Source organism: Anomalospiza imberbis, chromosome 8 (genome assembly GCF_031753505.1).
Source record: "Anomalospiza imberbis isolate Cuckoo-Finch-1a 21T00152 chromosome 8, ASM3175350v1, whole genome shotgun sequence".
Taxonomy (NCBI): Eukaryota; Metazoa; Chordata; class Aves; order Passeriformes; family Viduidae; genus Anomalospiza; species Anomalospiza imberbis.
Window position 1 is genome coordinate 20827852 of NC_089688.1, and position 26128 is coordinate 20853979.

The following is a 26128-nucleotide window of genomic DNA, read 5'->3' on the forward strand; positions in this document are numbered from 1 at the left end:
ACAAGCACAGAATTCCAGGCAGAAAAATTCAAACGTATCTGCACACAAAACCCTCATTGTCCAGTCTAGTCACTTCTGCTCTGCACCAGCTGCTTCTGTGAACAGTTTTTCAACTTATTCTCAAATGTATCTGTCCTTGATAATTTAATCAGTATTTAAAGCTCTGTGATGTTATTGATCCCACTCATGCCTCCAACATGTGTTTCCAATGGAAAATCCAGCAGAGAGGAAAAGTGCAGAATATCTTTTCATCATCTCCAAGAAGAAAAAGATGCCTTTTTCTCCTTTCTGATTTTATAGTTTGTTGTATAATAGCAATAATATCTTTTGCTTTCATATACTTGCAATAAATGGCTTTTGAGATCGATGAAATGTCTGAGCTTCACTTTGGCTATTAATCATTCTTAGTAGCATTTTATTGCTTCATATATTACAAATAACAGAAATTATTCCTTAAACCTACCCAGAGAGCTGAGGACTGCAAATTTCAAACTTAACTCTGAGAGACAGATTCACTGATGGCAATTCCTGTGTTGTCTTTTATAAGAGTAAGTAATAATAACAGCACTATGCCTTCCACCTGCAGGTTTCAACCCCCACTATACAATGCATTAAGGAAAAATTAACCTTGCTTCTCTGTTTGAAGGAGGGGGCAAGGTGAGTTTGTGGGTAAGAAATACCTGTGAAGACCTATTGCCATTTTTGTTCTCATTATCTGCGAAAGCAGTATTTGTAGCCTGGCAGAGTTTGTAATACCTGCTCTTGGTGCCATCATGCTAACAAAGCTCCTTGGGAGCCGACCCGCTGGCTGCAGTTACAGGAACATGCACTGACTGCCCTGTGAGAGCAGCAGTGTTGCTGTTCCCCATCAACATCAGCAAGACTGGAGTGAAACAAATATTCACTCAACAAACTTGCTCCACCTATTCCCTAATTTGACCAGTTTTCAGTCCCTCTCTTTGCTCCCTATCCTCGTTCTGCCTAGGGTCTAATAACGGCTTTTTGGGTAATCATGAATTAAAATGGACAGTGACATCAAAGGAATGAAATTCCCTTAAAGTTCAGTTTGGGAAAATATGTTCCAACCCTGAGAATAATAGTATTTGTCTTTCATAAAGAAAGCATTACCATGAACTTGAGCACAGTGTGCTATTCTCTTCTATTAGAGTCTTCTGCATTGACATATATCTAGCTCTTGGATGTCTCTGCTTTGATCATATATCATCCTTTATTCCAATAAAAATACAAAACCTATTTCTCAGTTCCGTGAAATTCTATATTTGTTTACTCGGGTGATGACATCAGTGTAATTTCTTTGCATCCACATGAGATTTACCAAATCTAGTAAGAACTCAACATTGTGACTCCCATGGCAATTCCCTCTTTTGGGGCATTGTGAGCAGTCGGTTGTTAAAGAGCAACTAGAGCATTCTCACAGTGTGGCAAAAAACACCTTACTATTGCCATAGGCTGTGTGTGAATCCTGGCTGTCCAGGGATGGTGTTGTTGGGAGCTCAGAGAAAGAACCCAAGGCATCTTGTTTCTCCCATGCCCTGCATCAGGGTAAGGGCAGATGGCCAATAGATCTGAATGCCAGGTCCACCAGCAGCACTGACACCAAGAACATACTGGGTGTGCACACTGCTGTCAGTTTGACAGCACTGCAAACATAGATCTCCCAGTTCTAAAGACTTACAGTGAAATAATATGAAAATGGGATGTTCATTTACCTACTTTCCTGCAAGTTACAGAAAGTAAAAAAAAAAAAAAAATTGGGCTGGGATAGCACAAGTCTTTTGTTTGGGCCTCAGCCAGCATGAAAAAAAAACTGGGGAAAAACAGCTTTAATTGATATGAAAGCATTTTCATGACAGTCTCAGTAACTGGCCAGGGTTTTTGTTTGTTTGTTTGATAACTAAAGGACAGACTTCAATTTCTTCTGCCATATCTACTCTAGGTACTCTGCTTTCCAGTGTTACAGTCTTCAACATTGCATCATGTTTCTAAAATTTTATCCAGGTTAGCTACCTCAACACCTGGAGTTTATTTTAATGTTTTCTTCAATTTAATAATGATCCATCTGTCTGAGCCTAATTCTGCAGGCAAAATAGGTCCATACTATTAATGACAGCAATTTTATGTTATTGTCTCACACAGTTGCAACAGGCAGTGTGTGAAAAGAACACCTGAAAAAAGTCTACTTCAAAACTTCCCTGTTTTTCAACAAATCCCTTGTTGTATTGCATTTTCACTAGCCTTACATGAGACATTCTGCCACCCTCTAAATTAACTGTGTCTTAACAGTGCCTTTGTATTCTATGGATTACTTCCCTTTGAATATTAGGAACCATATTTTAATAAGGGAAGTAGAGATGATTTTCTTTTTAGTCTCTGTCTTGACAGAAGAGGATCAGAAAGGGAGAACTGGTTTCTGTTCCTTATGCATCACTGGCCAAATTGTTTCCACATTTCCAGTCTAATCTAAATTACACTTGTGTGATTCCAGACCATGAGAGAAGACATGCAAGACTCAAACTGAGAGAGCTCTTGTAGCTTGCTTTTGAAAGTTTCAAAAAGTAATATTGAACTTCTCTAGGCTCCCTTACTCTCCTACTCTCTTCTCCCAAAGGCATTTGTTAGGGATGTAGGAGGTGGTTGTTCATACAGCTCAACAAGGTCTTGCCAGACCTCCTCAGATCTGGGTTAAGTGCAGATCCTCCCTATGTCCATATTAATCATATGAATGAAATAAGATTTTACCTTCACCTGCTTGAGGGGGAACATGAGGTCTCTTCATATTCATCAAAAACTGATGACCATCTCAAATCAGAGATCCAGTTCAGTTATTCTGTCTCTGCCACTGGTCAATAGTATATGCTTAAACAAGACTATATGAACACAGCATGTACAGAGTGATCCCTCCTCACTTTTAGAAATCAGCATTTTACTGTGATTACAAAAAGATCCTTGTTAACTAGTGAAGAGAGAACAGGAGTCTGGAAAGATGAGTTCTCTAAATTACTCTTCCCCTGAATTGCTTTGTGCCCTCAGGCAATTCACAAAGGTTGTGACTCATTTACCAAGTCAGTATGAAAATATTCATCAGAATTTGCAAGCTGGTAGGGTCTCAGTGCCCTTCTAAAGCTGTGTGTCACTGCAGCAAAGCTTGTGAGACAATAGCTGTAAAATCTGCTACAGCCAACAATGGAAAAACGTGCCTTAGAAATGCTTTCACATCTTAAAAACCAAATAGACAAATGAGGTTGTAAGCTTAGATCCAGGGGAACTTTGTATAGAGTAGAAATGACAAATTAAAGCTATGTAGTCCTATTAAAGTAACTTCTTTTTTTTCTATTTTAATAAAAATAACAGAAGAGCTAGTGGGCAGAGACCAATAGAATAAGTACCTCTCAAACAAATGTTCAACAAAAATTAGCAGTCCCATAACAAAGACAAAGAAACTAGTTTTGCTTCATTTGAAACACAAAGTTTTTTTCTCAGGACTTCTTGTGTCCAAAAGTCTTTACAGCATTTTAAAGGAGTATGCTATAAATTCTGTCTTACAAAATTTTCAAGACTTATAAGTTTTCCTTTATTTGAAAATTGATTTCAGAAACCTCTAAGGTATACCACAGTTAGGTTTTGGGAACATTATTTATAATTTTTCTCTCTTGAAGATGCTATTGTGAATCCATCAGTATGCCCTCTTGTTTCACAGTAGTTTCCCAAGATATTTTTTAAAGAGTTTTACAAAATTAGAAAAGAGTATAGTCCTACAGAAAAGAACTGTATCTCGTGCTACCTCTCTTAATTTCTATTTATTCTTCCATCTGCAGGAAAAATAATAAAAATGAAGAAAACTAATTTACACAGAGAATTGCACATATAAGTGGAAAAATATGTATGTTTTCTAACTATATTCCAACAAATTGCATATTATCCATCAATACTATCCAGTCATGTGGAATATTAAATGATAGGTTGGCTGCCTTCCATAAATTTCATCACATTTTCCTTTTATGCTTAAAAAAAGCCTTACAACTTCAGCGAGAAAAAGGTCAATCAGAAAAGTCAAATCATTTTCTTCACTATGTCAGAGATTTTACATATTTATCTTACATAATGGAATTCTGTCTTGCTTCATTTGAGAGGTTCTCCTCTTCTGCTTTGTCTGCTACTTAATATGGTGATATATTTTCCTCTAAAAGCTTCCAAGCATCTTTCAAATTATGAAAAATATATTTTGTTCATTATAAAACTGTAATTATCTAGTGACAAATTGTCACACAACCCTTAATACGTGTGTAGACTGGTATGTTTCCCTTGTTCTTTAGAGTACCATGATCAAAGATTATAACCGCTGCATTTGGTTTTGCTCAGAAAATGTAACAATTAACAGTAAAAATTCATTTTTCGTAAAGGCTCCCCTTCAATATCACCTGCCATATAAAGGTATATGCAAGGTTTTTTTGCAAAACATTGCTTGATCAGCAAATTGCTTCTTATCAAAACCAGAGTGTTACTATACGGCAACAATCTCATCAGATGGGTTTGCCTGTACAGAAAAGCTGACCAGAAATGTTATTTTCCAAAATATATTTTTTCTGAAAAAGCTATTTTCCAAGTAATAGTTTGCTTTTTGAGTGCAGTGTCAGAGGGAATACATTCCAATCAATTTTGTTGTATAAATGTCTCTGTGAAGAACAGGACATGAAATCTCCTCTTTGCCTCAGTTTTTTGAGAGCAGCTTGAAAGTTCCTAATTAAAATGGCTGGGATCACAAGCAGCTGTGGCACATGAGCTGCCTCCATCCACAGTAAATCATCAAGTCACCATATTTCATAGTCATAACAGATACTTCCCAGAATATTATTTCTTGGCTCAATGGACTCATATGCTTTTGGTTTTCTATTAGAAACTAGGGAATTCCACCTGCAAATTCATTTTCTAAGTGTAATTTCATCATAGTTTGCTTTGTGCAAGGGACATAGTTAAGTCAAGTTAAAGAGAATGTTCTTATGGTTGTCAGGAAAGTGGTGCAGACCACAAGTAACCAAACCCAGAAAGTAAATTCTGCTATGTCAGGCAAACTATTTTATTACTTGGTCTCTAAAGGCAAAAAAACAATACAGTAGAAGAATGCTCTAATACAACATCGGCATAACTGGTAAAAATCTAGAAGGGTATAACAAGAATGTCTGACATACTATAGCTGCATAAACTCAGTGCAGTTGCCAGCTGTTTCATCCAACATCTGTACTAATAGTGGACTATCAATACAATTATTATTTTAATTAAAAAAACCAAACCCCAAAAAACAAACAAACAAAAAACCAACAAACCCTAGGTTAATTCTAGATTAATTTCTTAAATTTGCTTCACAGATTCAGACCTGTCTTCCCAAAGCTATGAATTTACTTAGAGTAAGAACACACCTTGGCAAAACAGAGAGAGTTTGAGAGAGACACTTTTCTAACTTATGCTTATGCCAAAAACTATCCCTCTTGCTTCCAGTATGTGGTAAGGGATTAAGAATGCCTGCTCATAGTTCCTACAACACTCTGAGAAGTAGAAAAGCCAGATAAATACTGCATTTCATTTTGAAAAATGTTCCAAAAGTAATTCTTGTTTTATTGTGTGCTTGACCGCTCACCTGCACAGGTCTGTGTATCTGGGAATGAAACGGAATGTTTGATTGGACTCAATGATCTCAATGCTCTTTTACAGCCTAGTCAATTCTGTGATTCAGTGATTGCAGGACAGAAGAAGTGCTCTTTTGTTGAATTATATCATTATATGTTACATTTCTTCATACTATGGCAAATGGCAAACAGCATTGAAACATAGCTTTCATTAATGTCCAACTAAATTGCAATGGGTGCTATGCTCTGCTGTCATGAGTTGTGTAACCATAATGTGGTCAGTGAAACTCACCTGAGTGATTCATCAGAAAATCAGGGCTACCACCCTCCTTAGATACCCAGTGGGTTACTTAGTGTCAGAGTTGAGTGTCCTGGTACCGTTCAGGTGCTTAGGAGTGACTTGAACACAGTAGTGTTTCCATCAAAGAACAGGTTAGGGTTCAGAAAACCACAAAGCCCAGAGCTCCAAGCACACTGCATCTACAAAAGGCACGCCAAGGGGAACAGAGAATAGCATCCAGCAACTCACCTGAGCAGAAAGGCTGCAGCTTAATTCCTTCACTTCAAGGGAATGAGCTTCAGCCCAGTGCCAGACCATTATCTTCTGCAATAAAGGACACCATTTCACACAGCATCACCTCCCTGGCCAAAGGTGGTAAGACAGCCCCACTTCCAACCATCAAGCCCTGGTTGTTCCCCAAATACAGAAGAGGGGTTGCATTATAGAGTGAATGAAGTGCCATGCATGCCAAGTATGACAAATTACCATGGCACAGTGAAGTAATATCAACCACCACAATAATAAAAGGATCAAATAAAATTTGTGTGTTAAAGGGGTTTGAGTGTATTGTTTGACCTGAATTTTGTTGTGCACAAGCACCCTGAAACTCCCATCCAGCTCTTCCTGCTGACATTTACCTGCCCACCACAGCTGCAAACTGTGGTAATAAGCAAATTGCCACTCAATCCTCATCAAATCTCTTAAGTTCAGCCATCTGTATGTTCTGAACCCAGAATGCATGGCTGGTCTCTGAATTTCCTGGAACTTTATCTGGTGATTCTGAGTAAAAGTGAGACACAGACACATGGAAATGTAAGAGGAAAATGCATTTATAAAGGTTGTTAAATGATTTATGTCACGTTAGTTATTTTGATGCTTAACTTAGTGCATCTAGGGAACTATTTAATTAAGTTTTCTCCGAAAGAGCCCAACTATTAGCATGTTATAACAGGACTGGGAAATGTAACTATATTCTCAGTTGAGGCTTTAATATAAATATGTAATATTGACCTGCCTGCTTCCAAGTAAGACACTGAGGAATGAATTTATAATTGTCTTTGCAAAAAAAAACCACCAACCAACCAAACAAAAAAAAAAAAAAAAAAAAAAAAACCAGCAGAAAAGTTTTGGAGAACTAGAAATTAAGATTTGTTGAACGAATATTCCTCATGATCCACTTTTGAACCAGTCAGTCATTTTTTGGAACCTTAATATAAATTTGATTAGGAAACATCAATCAAATTATTCCTTTGTGCTATCATGTTTATTTATTAATAATAGAGAAAAAGTCATGTTTCCTGGAACAGGACAGTAATTAAGTTACACCAAAATTTGGGACTCTCCTCATCCAATTCTGAGATGCTTTCTGGCAGCACCAAAGATTTTCTATCCTCAATTTTCTTGAAAGTCTTGTTATATGAACATTTTCTACTTTAACTTGGATTATTTTGTGCTTTATCTTTGCTTCCCTTCCTGTTCAGAAAGTTGTTGCTCGAACAAAACAACAGGCACATTCTTAGGCCAAATTTGCCATGAAATACCATGGTATTACTTACTTCTACTGCTTTAAGTAAAAACCACAACACACATTCAGGTGCAAGGAATGGTGCAAATTAAGATAAAAGTACCAAGATAAAATTATGTACAGTTGCATACATTTCACTCAAATTACATCACCATTAGATTATTCCCTTTAATTAAACTCAAACCAGATTTGTGAATAAGAGTTAGTAGATATTTTTGTGATATTTTTGCAATGATCAATTTTAAAGAGACCACAGACCTTATGAAATCCTTGCAGTTCTGAGCTGGGCAGCATTTAGGCTTTGGTCAGCAGGACAGCAAACTCTCTTCACTGCCTTAACATCCAGACTTGTCTTGCAGAAATCTTTACTATTCATGGTAAATATGACAATCTTCTCAGTCCATCTGGAGAAGCTAAAGGAAGAGGCTTTTTCTATCCTGAAAGCTGAAAAAAGATATCCAAGAGGCTGAAAAGAAAAATATCCCTTATCACCCTTGACTTCAGCCAACTCATATTACTCATGTAGCAGTTGTCCATCTATATTTATATAAAACTCCAATTGCTGGGAGTAAAAAGATAGAAATAATATATTCATGCATTCACACAAAGTTATAAATACACCTATTGGTAATTTAAATGGACTAGGTTTTACATGTTATCCCCCAGGTCAGTTCTGAAGTCTGAATTTGATTTTTCCATCAACTGAGAATGTGTGTGTCATGCCTGTGGCTATTTCAGCCCTTGGGAATGATTCCAGTCAGGCAATCACTTGGGAAAGGTGTGATTTACCAGAGGACTGTTTTTGCTTTAGTTCAAAGGTCTATTAGCAAATACACAGAGAAACTGCAGCTTTGGAGGGACAATATTATAGAGGATTATAAAATGCTGTAATTCAAGGCACACCAGCTCCCTGAAAACATGAAGTATTCCTTTTCTAAGTACCATTAGCAGAATTAGAGTAATAAAATGGCCTTATTTTAGAATCTGATCCATCTGGCCACCTTTGTTAATTAGTAAGAATGTTGCTAAATAAATAAAACTCCCAATTTCCTTCAAGAAAGGTCTTGCTAATATCTTAAAATCATGATTTAACAGGTTTGACTACAATTATGACATATCAGAGAGAAACAAGTTATAAAACACATCTGAGACATCAGTTGCATCCCATCTCTGTAGGCCAGACATGGCATACATGAGGTGTGAGTGGGGTGTTGAAGGATCTCCCACTAATGGCATTTGTGTGAAAAATTTAAAGTGGTCTTTCTGGGGAAAATAAAAAGATAAAACCAACAGCTTTGCATGACAAACAATCTAATTGAAACATTTTATTCAGTAAATCTCACAGAAGTTGCAGGTAGAATTTCTTGAATTACTAGAATTCCTACTTCTGAAGGGCTCATGTCTCAGAAATATGGACGGTTGCCTCCCTGCCTTTTCAAAAGACACAGCTGTGTGTTTCACTGCAAAGTGCATTAAACACAGGCACAAAATAAATATCTTTCCTTCAATCTTGCAATGTGTTAAGCATACCCCAGATAAGTAACAAATAATAAATAAAATAACATTTAAGTGTGGTTGGGATTAGAATACTGTTACCATACTCTGGAGTTTCTGTCATGCTCTTTCATCTCACTCTTGACAGCCCACTTGCCACTTCACATCATAGTTTGAGAAAGATCTGCCAGAACACCATCTACACATGAGAACAAGAAACTCTCAGGATCTATTTTTTATTAACTTGCTTTTTGCATTGGTGAATCTCAACAAGACCTCTGAATACAGCTTGTGAGTACTGACCAGAGCAGAAATGGAGTGCAGTGTCTAACATTCCTTTCCCATGAATTCTTAATCTGTCTTCTGAAGGAACTGGTAAAATACATATTCTCAAATTTTCCCTGTCCTTTATCTGCTTTAATCCTTTACTTGTGTATTACTATAGTGCATATTTTAGAAAAGCCTGGCGAGGAGGTCTGCCTCTAATCACAATTATCTAGGGTGTAGCAATTTGGCACATACAGGAAGATGAATGCAAACTGTATAATAAATCCCGGGACTCACCTGGCATGGCACTGATGGAGTTAAATACAGTTCCAAGCACTGTGATTGCTCCACCTTTATATTTTATCTGACAGTTCTCTTTCTCTCCCTGGATTGTCATGTAGCCCTTTTGCTCTGTCTGTTCACATTACACAGTAACTCCTCTGGTGTCTCTTCCAATTTTTTCCATGCAAACGCATTCCCTGTCACACATTAAAATTTGTGCACAGAAGATTTCCTTAGGCTCACTGGTGCTTTGGCACACCTACCTTTATTAATAAATACTTAATGATAAAAAATACTTATTAATAAATATCTGGCCAAAATATTAGGAGCATCTACAAAAGTCGATTTTCATCATATAGGACTTAATAGTCTGCTAGCATAAAATTGCCCTGTGGAGGACCCCTGGATTCTTCCATGGCTGAATTGGTTTCAGTGTTTGTATCAGCAGAGGAACCTCCAGCAACATAAAGTTATGGTGACAAAGGCTTTGCTAAGGAAATAGATTCAGATTTGTGAGAAAAGACCATATCTGTCCTCAGGCAGTGGCAGACAAAGAAAACATTACCCCTAGTACTACAGGTTCTATTGCTACATCCAGAAAGACTTGGTGGATCTCTTAATCTCCAAGGAGAATTGGCAGGTAAGATTTGATATGAGGACATTCAAGTTTTGAGACTGAGAAGTTAACATATCCCTGGATAAGTCTTTAGTGCTCCTTCTCTTTCCCCAGGTGACTTTAGATATGATTTGATCTGACACTCACAGTTGTGTGTTTGAGCAGCTCTATTCATTGCTAGGTTACAGTTTACATATCAGCTTCTCAGACTTAAAAATCATGAAACTCATGATTATGTTTGTCAGCCCATCCTGAGTTTTTACTTCATTATGAAATTTATTGAAAAAGAAATATCGAGCACTTATTTCCCCCTTTCAGATCTTTTAAATGTACAGAAAAACTGACTGAATAATATACATTCCTCCTAGAGGATTTGTATCTCTGTATCAGCAATAGCCCATAAAACAGAAAAGCTTATTTTAAGAACTTTGCACAACTAAGTTCTTGCTTGTTAGTATATGGTTTTGTCCTTTTTGATTTTAAAACACATAAAGGCAACATAAATGAAACCACATATAAAAAGAACTCCACGATCATATATACTTTCCACAGAAAATTTAAACATTTAAAATGAATGGATTCTGAAAGGAACAGCTTTGAGTGTTATTGACTGAAAAAGCAGATGGTACAAGGATACATTAGTGTCACAGAGCATTACCTTCATCCTTAGGAACAGAGATGGCATCTCAGTGATGAACTGGGCTTTTTTCAGTGCTTTCTAGGTGGTTCAAGTCATAAAACCTCCTGTTTCTTACTGAAGTTGTGTACCAAAGAAATTAATATATCTGTGATTTACTTTTTGCATATAGATTGCTTCTCTAAGGGGAAATTCAGCTTAAAGCTGGTAAGTCATTTAAATCTCACCTAAAACCTTAAAATAGGGTGTAAGTATGACTTAAATAATGCATGAACCTTAAGCTAGCCTTTGCAGAAGGGTAAATTGAGTTTCTTTAACCCTAACACACTAGAAATGTTTTCAGTTATAGGGATGATGAAGGTTTGGCATATGAAGATCCCTACTTGTTTCTTTCCATTTGCTGTCTTTCCAGAAGCCTGAATATTTTTCCATTGCATAGCCACATGAAATATGCTTATAAAAAAATTATTGAGTATCTTGAAACAATGTTTACAATTATCCAAACATAACGTGCAAATCTGTGCCAGCTTCAGATTCCATTCTGTGAAAATTTGGTGCAATTAGAGAATCTGGTGCTTTTGTGATCTTAACACTCTGCAGCTCTCTGAAGGGGAGGTTTTAGCAAGGGCCCTTCTTGCAGGTTACAAGTGACAGAACAAGAGGAAATGGCCTCCAGCTGCACCAGAGGAGGTTTAGATTAGAGATTAGCAAATATTTCTCCACTGAAAGGGTGGCCAGGCACTGGAGCAGGCTGCACAGGGAAGGGGCGGAATCACCACTGCTGGAAGTGTTAATAAAATGTGTGCACTTGAGGACATGGTTTAGTGGTTAATATGGTGGTGCTGGGTTAAGAGCTGGGCTTGATGATGATCTTGGAGGTCTTTTCCTGGCTTAAGACTCTGTTTTACCAAGGCCTACAGTGGCTTACCCTAGGCTCTACCATTCCCCAACCCAGAAAGCAGCAGCAGCCAGGATGAAGCAGGGAGGAAGCTCCCTCTTCTCTCCCATACAGCCAAAATTTTCACAAGAAAAACAATCTAGAAAAAAACCCCATGTGAACAAATCAATTAAAGGAATCCTATTCATCACAGAAATACATTTCATGAAAATAAAATTATTTTTCATTAAACACATTATTCTCAGTTTACTTTACAGCAGTCTTAAGATATTTTGCTAGACAGACTGCAGGAATATTAAATACCTTTTTCTGGCTTCACTCTCAGGTCACTCTTGCCTCTTACACCATTTCCCATCTTCTCAAACACACAGGAATGGACAAGCCTGTGTCACTGTGTGACTGTGATGGAACCAGGAAGCATTCCCACTCCAGTATGACACTTTAAACTTCATTAACTTTTACCTACTTTAAAAGAAACTCCTCAGGACAAAATTCAACACTCCAAGTCTGTGTAAGTGTTCCCCAGGGTTTGCAGTGCAGCCAGACACTGAATGCGTGTCTGGATGGCTCCGCACGGAGAGCAGCTGTGTGCCAGCAGGATGGAGGAGCTGGGTGACCATGTGAGTCTGTCTGCTGCCTCCTGATCAAGGTTAAAATAATTTATACTAAACTGCCATCTGAGACTGGGCCTTGATCCAAGCATGCACACCAGTCTGCAGTGTCCTTTTGCTGAAGAAGATGCTGAGAGTGCAGGGCCTTGCCCTGAGCACAGAGAAACAGTCCATGTGCCTAGGTCTAAATTTCTCGTGCATTTCAGATGAGAAGGTGGCATGAAGACATACCCGTGGCAGCATAAATATCCTTTGGAACTGGGGTGTACCTGCTCCCTCTGGGAACCCACTAATCACACCTCAAAAAACACCAGCACAGCTATTCCTTAAAAATATACAGGGGAGATTCTGTACATCCCTCTAGACTGTCCAGACTTTCCCTGCCTTGCACCATTTACCTTGTGATCATTTTGAACTATTCACATAAGAACTTCCATGAAACCATGGAGAAAAATCACTTGTTCCTGTATATCTGTCACCTTGTCTTTTATCTCACAACTGGAGGAACATACAGGAGCAATAGAGAATTTTATGGTGAGATGCTATTAAAAAAAAAAAAAAGAAATAATTTATTTGCTTTAGTTCCAGAAGTGTTTTCTATTACTAATCTATTATTTTAATAATTGTATTATTTTAAAATGACAATCAAACTTCAGTAAACCTGGTGAGAAACAGTAAACTGAAATTAGCCACAAGAGAGCACATTTTGTTCAAAATGGCCACTGGAGTAATTTACTTTGACAAAATACTAAATAAGTGTGAAAGTTTACAGACTTTAAATATGCTGTTGTTTATGTACTACTATGCATTTACAAGAAGATGGCAAAAGATCATTTGCCTTTAAATGTTTAAGTTGATAACAGAGTAAAAAGTTATCAAATGAGAAAATGTTCCTACAATACCTTAACTAGTGGGTGCAAGATGATTCACACTCGACATGAAGGGTCCATGTGACAAAATGTGACTGTAGCAATCATATGGATAAAGGCATTACAGGCACCCACAGTGAGCACATTTGGATCCTCATCTCACTGCTGTTCTGATGAACAGAACCAAAACAATCCCCTTCCAAGTGGCAAACATGCCTGCTTTGAATAATCCATTCAGCCCAGTCAAACTGTAGATGAGCTTTTGGAGTCTGTGAAGACAAGCTGAAAAAATGAGCTTCTTGCTTATTTATTTAATACTGAAATGAGAAGAGACAAGCTAAAATGAGGTCACAACAACCCATTTTTAATGGTCCAGTTATGACTCAAACTGTGATTTGCCAGTAAAAGATGAAGAGCCAGTAAAATGCATTTTGAATAAACTCTTGGAGTATCTGATAAGCAGGGGTGGGACCAGGTAGGCACTACCTCATTAAAGGTGGGATTTGTCTCACCTACTTCAGCCATCTGGGAGTCAGGCATATGGTATGAGCCATTTGCTAGGTTGTGTTTAGAGACAATGGAGAGAACAAGGCTTTCAAAGAAGGTGATAAGTCCTGCCTGTCTCAGGAATGGATAAATTTTGGATTTAAACTCTTTTGCCAGTGAGATCAGTTGTTGTCCCTCTGTGATAAGCTTGATTTAGATACCTAACATTTAAATAGCTGTAATTAGTAAAGATTAGCATTTAGTACTTTAAATGCTCCAACTGCTTAATGAAATACAGACTCCTCTTCTGAAAGCCTGGTTTGTCAGTGAAAGTAGGTGGTACAGATTTCAGCTGATGGTGAAAAAAGGTCAACATCCAACACTGCCTGTTTAATGTGAGACTCAGTTTAGGCACAAGGGGATGTTGAGCTCTAAAATATTGGTAAATGGTGGCATCCTAACTCCTCCTCTATTGGTCAGTTCTGGAAATAACATGGGACTTGCTTGTGACACAGCCTTATGTATCAAAAGAAAAAACAATAAGCATGTCACATTAAATATTTATAAACCTAATATTTCAGGCTCCATTTTTTTTCTTGTGACAGCTTAGACAAGTGGAAATAGGCTGGTTACTTGAGCAGAAATTAAATGAAACACAGTGAGAAGTGGCAGGTTTCCTCTTTTGTGTAGGTTAATGAGACCCTGTAGGACAGCAAGAAGGTGGTTTTAGCTGTTCTGATTAGCTTGACCTAAAAGCCACTTCATGATTCGCACACAGAAAATGTAATTTAAAATGATCAAATTGATGCTCAAATAAAGACTATTTAACAATAGAAATTTTGAAATACCCTCTTCCCAGCATCTTCTTCTTCTTCCTCCAACCCCATGCCAGGTTTTATTGAATATAATGTTCTGGGCTGTGAACAACTCCCACCAGAAATCGTGTATGTTTTAACACACAGGAGAATTTTTCAGCACTCTTGCAAGTCACATCTTCAAATACACTGGCTCTAAATTCAGGATGACCACACCTCACCCTTTCTTATGCCTCCTTGCTGACCTCCACAGCAGTTTGTTTGAGGGGCCCCTGTGCTTGGCTTGCTGGTGCAATCTGTCTGGGAAGGAGCTTGCTGGAAGCCAGCGCTGCATGGGAGTGCACTGCTGAATGCCTGCTTTGGGGAAGCTGGCCTGGAAACCCACTGGGAATTCTCTTGTTAGAGCAGAACACTGTCCCTGCCAGGTTTTCTCCTACTGCTAGCTATTTTCATTGGTAGTGCAACTTCACTGCTGATAGAGAACTGTTGGCATTTAAATCAGGGTCATTTCATTCTAATCAGATGACTGCTGGTGAAAAGGGCAAAAAAGGATGTATTTGATCCATCCTTCTAGCAAGGCAGAATTTTTTTGTTGAATACTACAGAGCCAGAGAGGTAAGACTTCAGATGATTAGAAACTCAATTCTACAAACAGTGGTTTGAAATGAAACATAAGCTGCAGGTTCTGCTATAATGAGAGCAACAGTTTGGACAAGTGAAAGAAAGTTCAGACATATATATGTAATGCAAATCTGCACATTAAGTGCTCTTTCTAGTTGTAAAGAATTCTCTTTCTGTGTGTTAGAAACATATTTGGACATGGGATATCATAAAAGCATAGTAGCCAGTTCTTTTTTTCCCTCCCCCATTAGTACATAGCCTGAAGTCTTTTCTAGGCCAGAAAAAATGCATCTCCTTAATGTGGTCATTGTTCTATAGCAAATTAGTAGACATCTTCAAATCATTCATTCTACTGAAGGCCATTTCCAATCTATCTCATTAGCACAATGTTCAATCCAGTTAAAGCTGAGTTAAACTAATATGAGTAGCTAATGGACTGAAACACTGCATTTTTTTGTATAAAAGGTTCTGAACTCAAAATACAATACCTCAGATATAAGATCAGATTATAGATTGCAGAATTTTCTTGAGAATGACTGTAAAAATAGATTATAATGTATCTCTGCCTGATTTCTTCTGGGAGAAAAAAATACCATAAAGGGATTATATTGACAAAATGCAACAAAGACCAAGTTAAATTCCAAGTTAAATGTTGTAAAAGATGAATTTTTTCTTGTATATCTGAATACTATAAAAGTAGAGATTAAAGAGCCCCACCAAATACCATCCAGGCCATATTTAAATTTGAAAGCAACAGTAAACAGCATGTAATCTATGCAGATTTTAAAGCAATACAGGCTCTGGCACACATTGCAATTTGCACCTACACAGCCAAGCTTTCCAGCATATGACTGGTGGGATTTGTGTCTGTGTAAGGTTCACTTGTGTAAGGTATGTTCTAATACTCCCATGTGTAAAACAGACAGAGTCTCACATTTCACTCTGGATATCATCCCTGCAGTGCTCTTCTGAAATTCTGGCTACTAGTACCTCTCCTGGTGTCACAGGCAAGTGATTGCAGCCTGCAGGGGTCCCAGGCCATGCTCAGCACACATCTACATGCTCAGTTACAGACAGACATTAGGTGGCTTTGCCAAGCCAGTGGGAAGCAAATGAAATCTCCCCAGACAAGCTGTCAATTTGCTTTGCCTGGGGTAATGGACTGTGCTGTTCATTCTGTGGGCTTATGCAGGCTGGACATATGCATGACCATATAATTCGTCATTTCAGAGCTGTTGTTTAATGTAAATAGCTTTCACAAGGGTTGAAAAAGGAGCGCGTCTGTGCCGTTCTCTTTAAAATTGTCCTGAAGATTGGCTGGAACTGACCCTATAAATACAAGTTAAATAGTGAATAGAGATATGTGGGTTTTTTGAAACAGTAACTGCAATATGAAATCAATACAAAATACCTTACAGCCCTAAGTGCCCAGCATTAAAAAAAAAAAAAAAAAAAAAGCCAAGAAACTGCAAAACCAGCATCACAACAATGATGGTAGAACCCTGAGAAATACCAAACAGTGACTTAGCAAACCAAATTTGCTTAGCTAATCCAAAAGTATGGATTTTAATATGTTTGTCTCTAAATAGGAGAATGCATGCTCACCAAGGACAGTCTTGGAAGGGATCAGAAATACTCACTGGAAGTGGAAGATGAGGTTTACATTGTACAGACAGCACAGGTTTTAACATAAACTACTGAAATGAATAATACTGAAAAGTGTCAATTTGCTATCTGGAGAATAATTTGTTGATCAAAAATGATCACTGGGCTCTGACATATCAGTCAGAGTAGGTGGTCACTTCTGGCCTCCAAAGCCCATGAAAATGAGTAATAAGGGGCTGGTCTCCAGAATGCATAATGTAGCAAGACCTCACTAAAAATGGTCAGAGTTTTGAAATGCCACAGCAAAGAGGAGAAATGGCTACACTGTCTCTTTGGCAAGTTTGTGCAGATAAATTCTCATCCTACTTTATTTATTTTATTATATAAAATAGATTTATATTGAACTTTATTATATCAAGCTTTTTCTGGTTTATCAAAACAATTTTACTCATGGTTAAAATAAGAAAATTTGCACTCACTTTGTCCATGAAACAAAATGAGAGCTTCACGTAACAACAGGCAGAGAGACCTGGAATTTCAGAGACATTTAGTATAATGTTTCTTGTCAGAATTATTTTTAATATACAACTGTAAAATTTTTATATAGCCATGATATGTCAAATATAGGGCCTTCCTAAGATCTTTGAAAGTATGAAACCATCATCAGTACCTGCAGCTTAATACAAGAGAACCTTCATCCTCCCAAGAGCTAATTTTACTGTCATAGTTTACAATCTGTAGCTGTAAGAAAATGTTTTTGTCCTTGAAAGACTGACAGTGAAAATTTGCTTCTCAATATAGGGTGATTTTTCTCACACATTTATAGAAACAGAAATGGAATATTTTCCAGATTTCATTTGCCCACAGTATGTGCTAGGAAAATGTCTATCTTGTTCAAAAATTTTTAATTGTGAAAAAAGAAATCCTGTGAGAAAAGGAATCCTTTGGGAAGCTCTAGCTATAATAGCTATGTCTGCAACTCGTGTTCTTTTGTGTGTGGGTTTGTGGTGGCTTACTTTTCTTTTATTTTGAAGGAGAGATATCCTCTCTTTGTGACCAAGTTGTTTGTCTCCCTGTTCAGCTTACATTATTTGATGTTTCAGGAGGAATGACTTACATTCAGAGGCATTAGAGTTATGATCATCACAAGCTTTTATTTTGGTGAAATAAACACGTTTCTCTGTCCATCCTCTTGCCTGTCAGCACTGATGACAGAGGGGATGCTGACAACTGTCAGTGCTATTAATGTGCACTGGGGAAAGAGAAGGGAAAGGATACAGCAAGGAGCTTTTACTATTATTGTTGGAAAATTGCTTAATCCAGTAACAAAATCCATCAGGCCAAAGCCCTAAATTTCACAGTTACAGTAAACCTATTATTCAAATAAATTTTTTGCAGTCTGCCCTCATGCTGGCATCTATCAAGAATCAGTGTAAAAACCCCACACAGACTGATAGCATTTAGGAATGAAAATTTCCCTGTGTAGAATGGAATCTCTTGCAGTCCAGTGAAGTTCATGAAATTCAAGTAACTTTTGAATGACTCAGCCTCCTGGTTACTATATCTGTCCCTGTCAGGAATCTCCAAAAGCCAGCATGCTGGAACCTCATGTTCAAATTTCATGCTTTCTCTGTACTGCCATCAATGTGACCTCACAACAGATTAACTGGCTTTACTTTACTGGGCAGCTACATCACTCTATACACACAAGAAAAAGGCAAACACTGCAACCATTATTAAAGAGAGTAGAAAGGAGGACCCCAGAAAAAACTGGCCTGTCAGCCTTCCCTCCGTGCCTGGGAAGATCATGGAACAGATCCTCTCAGAAGCTCTGCTAAGGCACATGGAGGACAGGGAGGAGGTTTGGGACAGCCAGCACAGCTTCACCAGGGGCAAATCCTGCCTGTCCAATCCAGGGGCCTTCCATGATGGAGAGATACATCAGTGGGCAAGGGAAATGCTTCAGATGGCATTTGTCTGTATTTCTGTAAAGCCTTGGACACAGTCCCCCACAAAATCATTCTCTCCAAACTGGAGAGAGATGGGTTTGATAATTGGATTGTTCAGTGGATGAGGAATTAGTTGGACAGTCACATCCAGAGTGTTGTGGTCAATGGCTCAGACACCTGACGGAAACCAGTGACAAGTGGTACCCCTCAGGGGTCCACACTGAGATCAAAATTTTTTACAGTTTTCATCCATGACAAAGATGGTGGGATTGAGTGCGCCCTCAGCAAATTTGCAGGTGAGGCCAAGCTGAGTGGTGGTTTGACACACCTGAAGGATGGGATGCCATCCAGAGGGACCTGGGCCTCATGAGGTTCAACAAAGCCAAGTGCTGCACTTGGGTTGGGACAATCCCAGACATGAGTACAGATTGGGAGAAGAAATCATTAAGAGCAGCCCCACAGAGAAGGACTTGGGGGAGTCCTGGAGTGCTGCAGCCAGCTCTGGGGTTTTTGGCACATGAAAGACAGGTATCCATTGGAGCAAGTCCAGAGGAGGGCAAGATAAATGATCAGAGGGCTGGGACACCTCTGCTATGAGAAAAGACTGAGAGAGCTGTGTTTGTTCAGCCTGGAGAAGAGAAAGCTTCAGGGAAATCTTATTGCAACATTTCAGTGCTTTAAGGGGCGTACAAGGCCTTATTGTTGTTGTAATATGACAAGGGCTAATGGTTTTGAATTAAAAGAAGGTAGATCCAGGCTACATATACGGAAGAAATTACTTTACAATGAGGATGGTGAAGCATTGGAACAGGTTTCCTGCAAAGAAAGTGCCCCATCCTGGAAACATTCAAGGTCAGGTTGGATGGGGCTCTGAGCAGCCTGATCTTGAAGTTGTCCCTGCTCCCCGCAGGAGTTTGGACTAGACAGGTCCCCTCCAGCCCAAACCATTCTATGACTCCCAGATGCCTGCTTTCATCCTTCTTGAGTTTTGCAGCAATGTTCTCTTTAACATTAACAACTTTTTTTTTGCCCCCACTGTATTGCCAGGAAAAAAGGGATGAAAGCAAAAATGACATTTCTGCGCCTGCAAGACAGACAGCACTGACAAGATGCTGTGTTGGTGACAGACTGAAGAAATCTTCAGTCTGGATAATGCAAGGCACAAAACAAGCCAATATTCACCCCTCAGTATCACAAAACAGATATATATGATATTTTTCCATTCTCCTCATATTGCTTTAGTGCTTTGTTTTTCTATAGCAGCTAATTCTCTTCTTGGTAAATTCTGACCTCTGCCATGTAAAAGGACCATGAGCTTTTGTAATCCTGGAACAGGTCAGGTATCTGAGGGCAGAAAATAAAGATCAACTGTCTCTTCACATCATTCCTGGAAACCACAGCAATATTACAGTGGTCTAGGTAGTTTAAACCAACCATAAAGAGAGATTCTGCCAGAAGTGCTTCTGCAATTCTGAATTTATTTTCAGGAGACAAATAAATACAAACAAATCTGCATGTCAGGGGCAACACACAAAAAAGAATCTCCTTCATAATAGCAACCTATTAAAATACATATAAAATAAGAAAGGAAGGAGAATCAAAAGAGAAAAAGAAGTTAATTTTTTTTGTATCTTCCTCTTTATAACTTCAATTTTGCATTATCAAAGTACAATTGAACTCATAACTAAAGAATCTTTAAAATACTCACATAATTTCTCTCTCCCCTGAAGTTTCCATGAAACAGATGCAAGTGCCTGTTATATTTTATGATTCATCTGGGGCAACTTAGCTCAGACATATCTTTTTGTTTGCTACAAGAACAGCCTAGATTGATTTTTTTGGCAAATTAATTCTTAGTGAATGACAGAGTAAGGACTTTAGTTCCCAAAGTCATAAAATTACTTCTTCTACTGCACAGTAAACCAAAGCAATGCATAGCTAGGTTTTTGTAAGCTATCAGGGTGCAAAATTAAGAACACATGTACTGACTGTGCTTAATGCATTAACAGAAAGCATTCCCATAGTGTGGAGCCAAAATAGGTTCAGCTGTGGGATGGCAGCTTTAATTGACAGTCTGCAGGTGGCTTTCTATGGATTATTGCTTCTCTCTAGTCACCAACTCATTTTTGTAGCCCTCCTAATGTGCCTGAATGCTTCACCTGTGCAAGGTGAGGCTGAGAGGGCCCTGACTGCTATAGTGGATGCATTTAGCCCTGAGTTTCAGCAGTAAGGTGGTGGCTTCAATAAAAGTATGGAGGAGCTTCTGGGGTGATGAGGCAGAGCAGCTGTAAGGTCATCAATCCTGACCACTGCCTGGGAACACCTGGCACTAAGAGTGCAAGATGGGTTTAGTGAAGACAGAGTGTATGGCATTGCATTATAGGAAAAGGGATTATAGTTAGAGAAAACAAAGCCACCTGAGAAGGACCAGGCTGGTTACCTGGATGCTTGTTTCCCCCATCTCTAACATTAGCTTAAGAGTTTTCACTAGCAGAGACTGCACTCCATTTCATTATATATCTGCACATAAACAGTTGTATAAGCAAGTCTCCATCACACAGGTCATTAGGGTTTACTACGATCTAAAAAGGCAATAGCTTTAGACACTTTCTCATATGCCATTTTGGAAGTTATTTTTGTATCATATTATTTATGTACAAGTCCCAGGGTGCTTTATGAAACTTCGAGGCTCTTGCATTTGATGTTTGAAATACTAACCATACCATATATTTGGTAACTTTTCTTCTGGCTTTTGCAGTTTGCCAGATAATTGTGCCATGGTAGTTTAGTTCTCATGCAAAAATACTGACTTCTACTTCTAGAGGAAAAGCTACCTGTAGTTACCATTGCTAACAAAGTAATTCAGAGATGTCCACTTGAATCTGCAGCCAGCAAGAATCACATTTCTTGAACTTGAAAAGGAAATAATAAAATTGCAGAATCACAGCATATGCTGAGTTGGAAGGGACCCACAAAGATCATCAAGCCCAGCTCCTGGCTCTGCACAGGAACGTCCCCAAGAGTCGCACCATGTGCCTGAGAGTTCACACCATGTGTTTTGTCCAAAGGCTTCTTGAACTCTGGCAGGGTTGCTGCTGTGACCACTTCCCTGCAGAGCCTGTTCCAGTGCCCAGCCACCCCCTGGGTGAAGAACCTTGTCCTGCTACCCATCCTAAGCCTCCCCTGCCACAGCTTCAGGCCATTTCCCCAAGTCCTGTCACTGTCACCACAGAGAGGAGATCAGTGCCTGCCCCTCCTCTTCCCCTCACGAGGAAGTGGTAACTGCAGTGAGCTCTCCCCTCAGTCTCCTTTTCTCCAGGCTGAAGAGACCAAGTGACCTCAGCCCCTCCCCATATGGCTTCCCCTCAAGAGGGGTGTGTACTCATTTTAATTCCCTTTTATTATGTGACTGTGAGAGTGTGCATCTCTCTAACTAAATGCCTTCTTTTCTCTCAATATAACATACTGTATCTCCATAGTAACGCAATATAAATAAACCCATTTAATTTCTGACATTATATTTTTAGAATAGAATTATAGTATATAATATATCGTAACATTTTTTTCTCATTTTACATTTTTCTTGTAAATGCATTCAAATAAATATATATAAAGAAAGACCTGTGACTTAGTTATTGTAAGAGCAGATATTGTGACACTCTCCAAATAAGGGACAAGGTATGTAAGATTAGGGAGTAATGAAAAGCAGTCACCTCACAACCAAATTGGAAATCACTCTTTTCTGTAAAGTATGCTAAATCTGAGGATAAAATATCTCAGTTGTTCATTGGTGCCAATAATCAAAATCACCTCATCTCTCCTGGATGCAAAGATCACTTGAAGCGACCACCTCAATGATTAAATCACAGCTTTGTAACTTCATTGTGTTCTTTGTCTTGATATGTCTGAGAATTTAACTCTTCCAGTGATTAATGATCTTTTATTCTATATTTGAATTAGCATAGGTCCAGTTGTTTTAAGCCAATGGTATCATTTATGCTTCCATAATTCTTTTCCTTTCTTTGTGTTTCTACCCCATGAAGCACTGATTTATTTTCTCTAAACAAGCCAAGATCATCTTTTATCAAACTTTATTCTGCCTTCAAATGTTGTTATATATTGTCCTTTTGTAAGTACTTTTCAGATCAAATAGTAGAAGAGCTCTAACATCAAATTTGTATCAGAATGCCTTTTTTTTAAATACAGTTAACCGGAACTGTTTATTGTGTTGCAGATAAACTTTAAATAGTGTCTGGTATTCTGATTTTTTTTTTTTTTTAGTTTCCCTGGTGTATCTGAGAACAGCTTTTACTTTTTTCTTCCCTATTACATTAGTGACTCACAAATATGTTGTGACTATTCAAATGTTGAACTCCAAATACATCATTTTTCCTTTCCTTCCAAAATGCATGGCTTTCTTATACCTCCTTTGTTCAGTGAAAATATCTTTTACTTACTATGGCTAGATATTCCTCTACTGTGCCATTATTAGTAATATCTGTTCTAAAGCCTGTTTCTGGAAGGTCAAAATCATCCATAAAGACAGTAAATCTTCCCTAATGCTAATATTTCTCTTTCTAATAACATTATGGAGATCTTATCCAGCACAAATTAAACTCTAGGGGGCTAAAGCAGACAACATCATCCAAACCTTTTCCTTCCCTAAATTGTTTTTTACTCAAATTTATCCATTTTCTCACATTATCTTTTTTAAGCCTAGCCCATTATACATTATAATGCTTTTTCACTACCCTGCCTTTAATTTCTAGGTTGCCTGAACAATGTGTACTCTTCTTATTTGTGTTGCACCCTCTTATTAATATTCTACCTCAGCTGGGCTACCCTAATTATATCTGGCTTGACACCTTGCATCATAATTCAGTTTAATCTCTTATGTTGTTCAGATGATTTTAATTCCTGTACTAATATTTCTACTGCTTCTCAGTAGTCTCAGGTGATCACTTAGCTAGATTAGGAATATTTCATTTAAGGCACTGCCCACCTGACTACTGCTGTCACCAACTTTTTCTCCTTCAAATTACTCAAATGACTTTCCCTGCAGCATCTTCACTGATTTGTGCCACTGCCTGTGGCAGTCTGAGCAGCCAGGGGTGGAGCAAAGCAGATTAGAAAGCAAATTCCCACTCCCATCTAATAGGGGAAATCCACAGGTGTGAAAGGACCCTAAGAAAGGAGGACAAGAAGAAAATATGTTGAAATTAAAAGTCGGTCATTTTGAAAGGGGGTTCACTTGCTCATAAGAGCACTCATGTGAGGAGAGAGCTGGTGGCTTCCTTCACCCCCAGGTAATTCACCTGCTGAGGGTTTCCATGGTCTCTGGAATTGGTTTCCCTTCATCCTCCTTTGTAGAGGAGCTGTGTTTTTAGGATGATGGGAGTTTGACAGAGCACTGGCTTTGATGTTAGAAAGAACAGCGACTCAGATATTTGCACAAATTTCTTTAACACAATGATCAAATATTGATCAGTTAATAAAGATATCTCTGAGAATACCAGGCTCTCAGAAATGAAGCTGCTGCCTATGATGCTGCATGATTCCATAATAAAGTGCTATTTTAAATTGTTGTCGGCAGGCAAAACCTTGTTCTGGCAGGAAAGTGGCAACATGTGCAAAAGCTTTTTGCCTACTTAGCATCCATATTTCTACATCTGAAAATGTGAGAAAATTGTTATTACTTACAGATCACACATCAGTTATAGAGGTAGATGTTTTTGTTTTTTGTTTTTTTTTTTCTTTTTTGTTGTTGCTACTGATTATATTTGGGTTTTTCTTTTAATTCTCTAGAGCTCTGTGACAAAAATACCTTGTAATTCAAATTAAGAAATAATATCTAAAAATTACAAAATCTGACACTGGAATAGAATATAAGTATTTGGAGAAGAGAGATTTCTTAAAGGGCTTGCATGCCAGGCAGAAAAAAACCCCAATGGAGTCACAGGAAGGCAAATAGTGAAATCAGAGCTGCCAATGAAGATAAAAATGGTAGGATGTATTATTTGTGCAAACAGTCAAGCAAGAAACATTGATTTGGTAGGAAATGAATGGGACAAATCTGACCCTCATTATGCCAGCTCCTCTGAAATATTAAATAGAGAAAGTACTGAAATAAGGATTAAGGCTATTTTTGCTCTCACTGGAGCAGTACAAAACAGTCTTAGTGGGGACTGAGATCCAGCCATAGGACTCTGTTAATTAAAATAGCCACTATTAAGATATTTATTGTCCCTAATAATCATAGCTATGCAATTTGTACTAGAGTAAACAAATCATGCTTTAGAAGTTCCCAGTTGACTATTACAGCCTAGTCTGTCAGCTGTCATTTAGTTACAAAACCAATTTTCCATGTAGTTTATTTGCATAAACAACAGTTTTTTCAAAGAGCTTCACAGAAGAAGAAATCACATTAAACAAAATTAAAATTAGGTTAAAGTAATGTTAATAAACTGACAAGCTCCCCAAAGCCCAACTAGTCAAAGATTTTTTTTAAAATTTCATGCTGAGTTTTTTTGATGTGTTCACCTCTCCAGGCAGACTTACGCTGTGTTAAAAGAATGATCATTACTGCTTCTTGAATCCTGTTAATTATGCATGTGCGTGCAGGGTTATTTGTAATTGGTCCCTCTCCAGATATTCTCTCATCTCTCTCTGTTTTCATGAAAATTTAAAAAATATCTACACTGACTATCATTTACTCACTAATATCTCTCTCTGTTTATATATTTCAGGCATCCTGTGCTGATGTGGGCCAGATTGGACAGATATTATCACATTAATTTTATTTGGATGGACGAGTTGCATCTGCCAGCTTGGTGGTATTGGGCCACAGACTGCTTTACCTCATTATAATCATAGACAAGGTGCAATGAATTTTTAGTTCAAATACAGAACAGTTTTCATACCTGGCACACACAGATCAATGTATTAAATCTACTTGAACAAAGAGACCTCATACAAAGCACTTGAGGACTTTTCACAGGGTAGGAAGCCAGAGGGGTCATTCTGCAATGTAGGTGTTTGGTGAGCAAATCAGGTAGTTCAGCTTGCTCTGTACAGTCCACTGTAGCAGTTACAGTCTTCCCCTGGTCTTCATTAACATTGCCTGTGCCTTCACACCTTGTAACACCTACCAGATAGCTATATTTTCTAGGCAGAAGCAATATTATAGTCTCTTGCACAAGCTTACTTTATTTTTAAATAATATAAGCTTTTTCTCCACATATTATCCCAGTATCTTACATTTACCCACATCAGAAAATTTTGCCCCTAAGATATTAATCTCACCAAAGACTGTAGGTTAGGCAACATTGCAGGGAATCCCATTAGAGGTGTAGTGGCTAAACCATGGTATTCTACTGGAAAGTACTGAAGGATGGGCTTGCAAATCACCAGATTTCTGTGGAAATCTCTTTTAATGTTCACCAACTGCCCTATGGGACTTTAAAGTATTGTTAAGAAGTGAGTTTTAGATAATATCTGATCTCTTCTATAAAATTTGCATTGCTCTACAATC

The 26128-nt window shown here is 38.1% G+C and overlaps 1 long non-coding RNA gene across 1 annotated transcript; it reads left to right on the forward strand.

The window, feature by feature from the left end:
- The first annotated feature begins 24391 nt into the window (after nucleotides 1–24391).
- On the forward strand, nucleotides 24392–25428 carry LOC137478143 (uncharacterized). The gene is made up of 2 exons (XR_011001433.1): nucleotides 24392–24600; nucleotides 25344–25428. It is a non-coding gene; the product is annotated as an uncharacterized lncRNA (long non-coding RNA).
- Nucleotides 25429–26128: the final 700 nt, after the last annotated feature.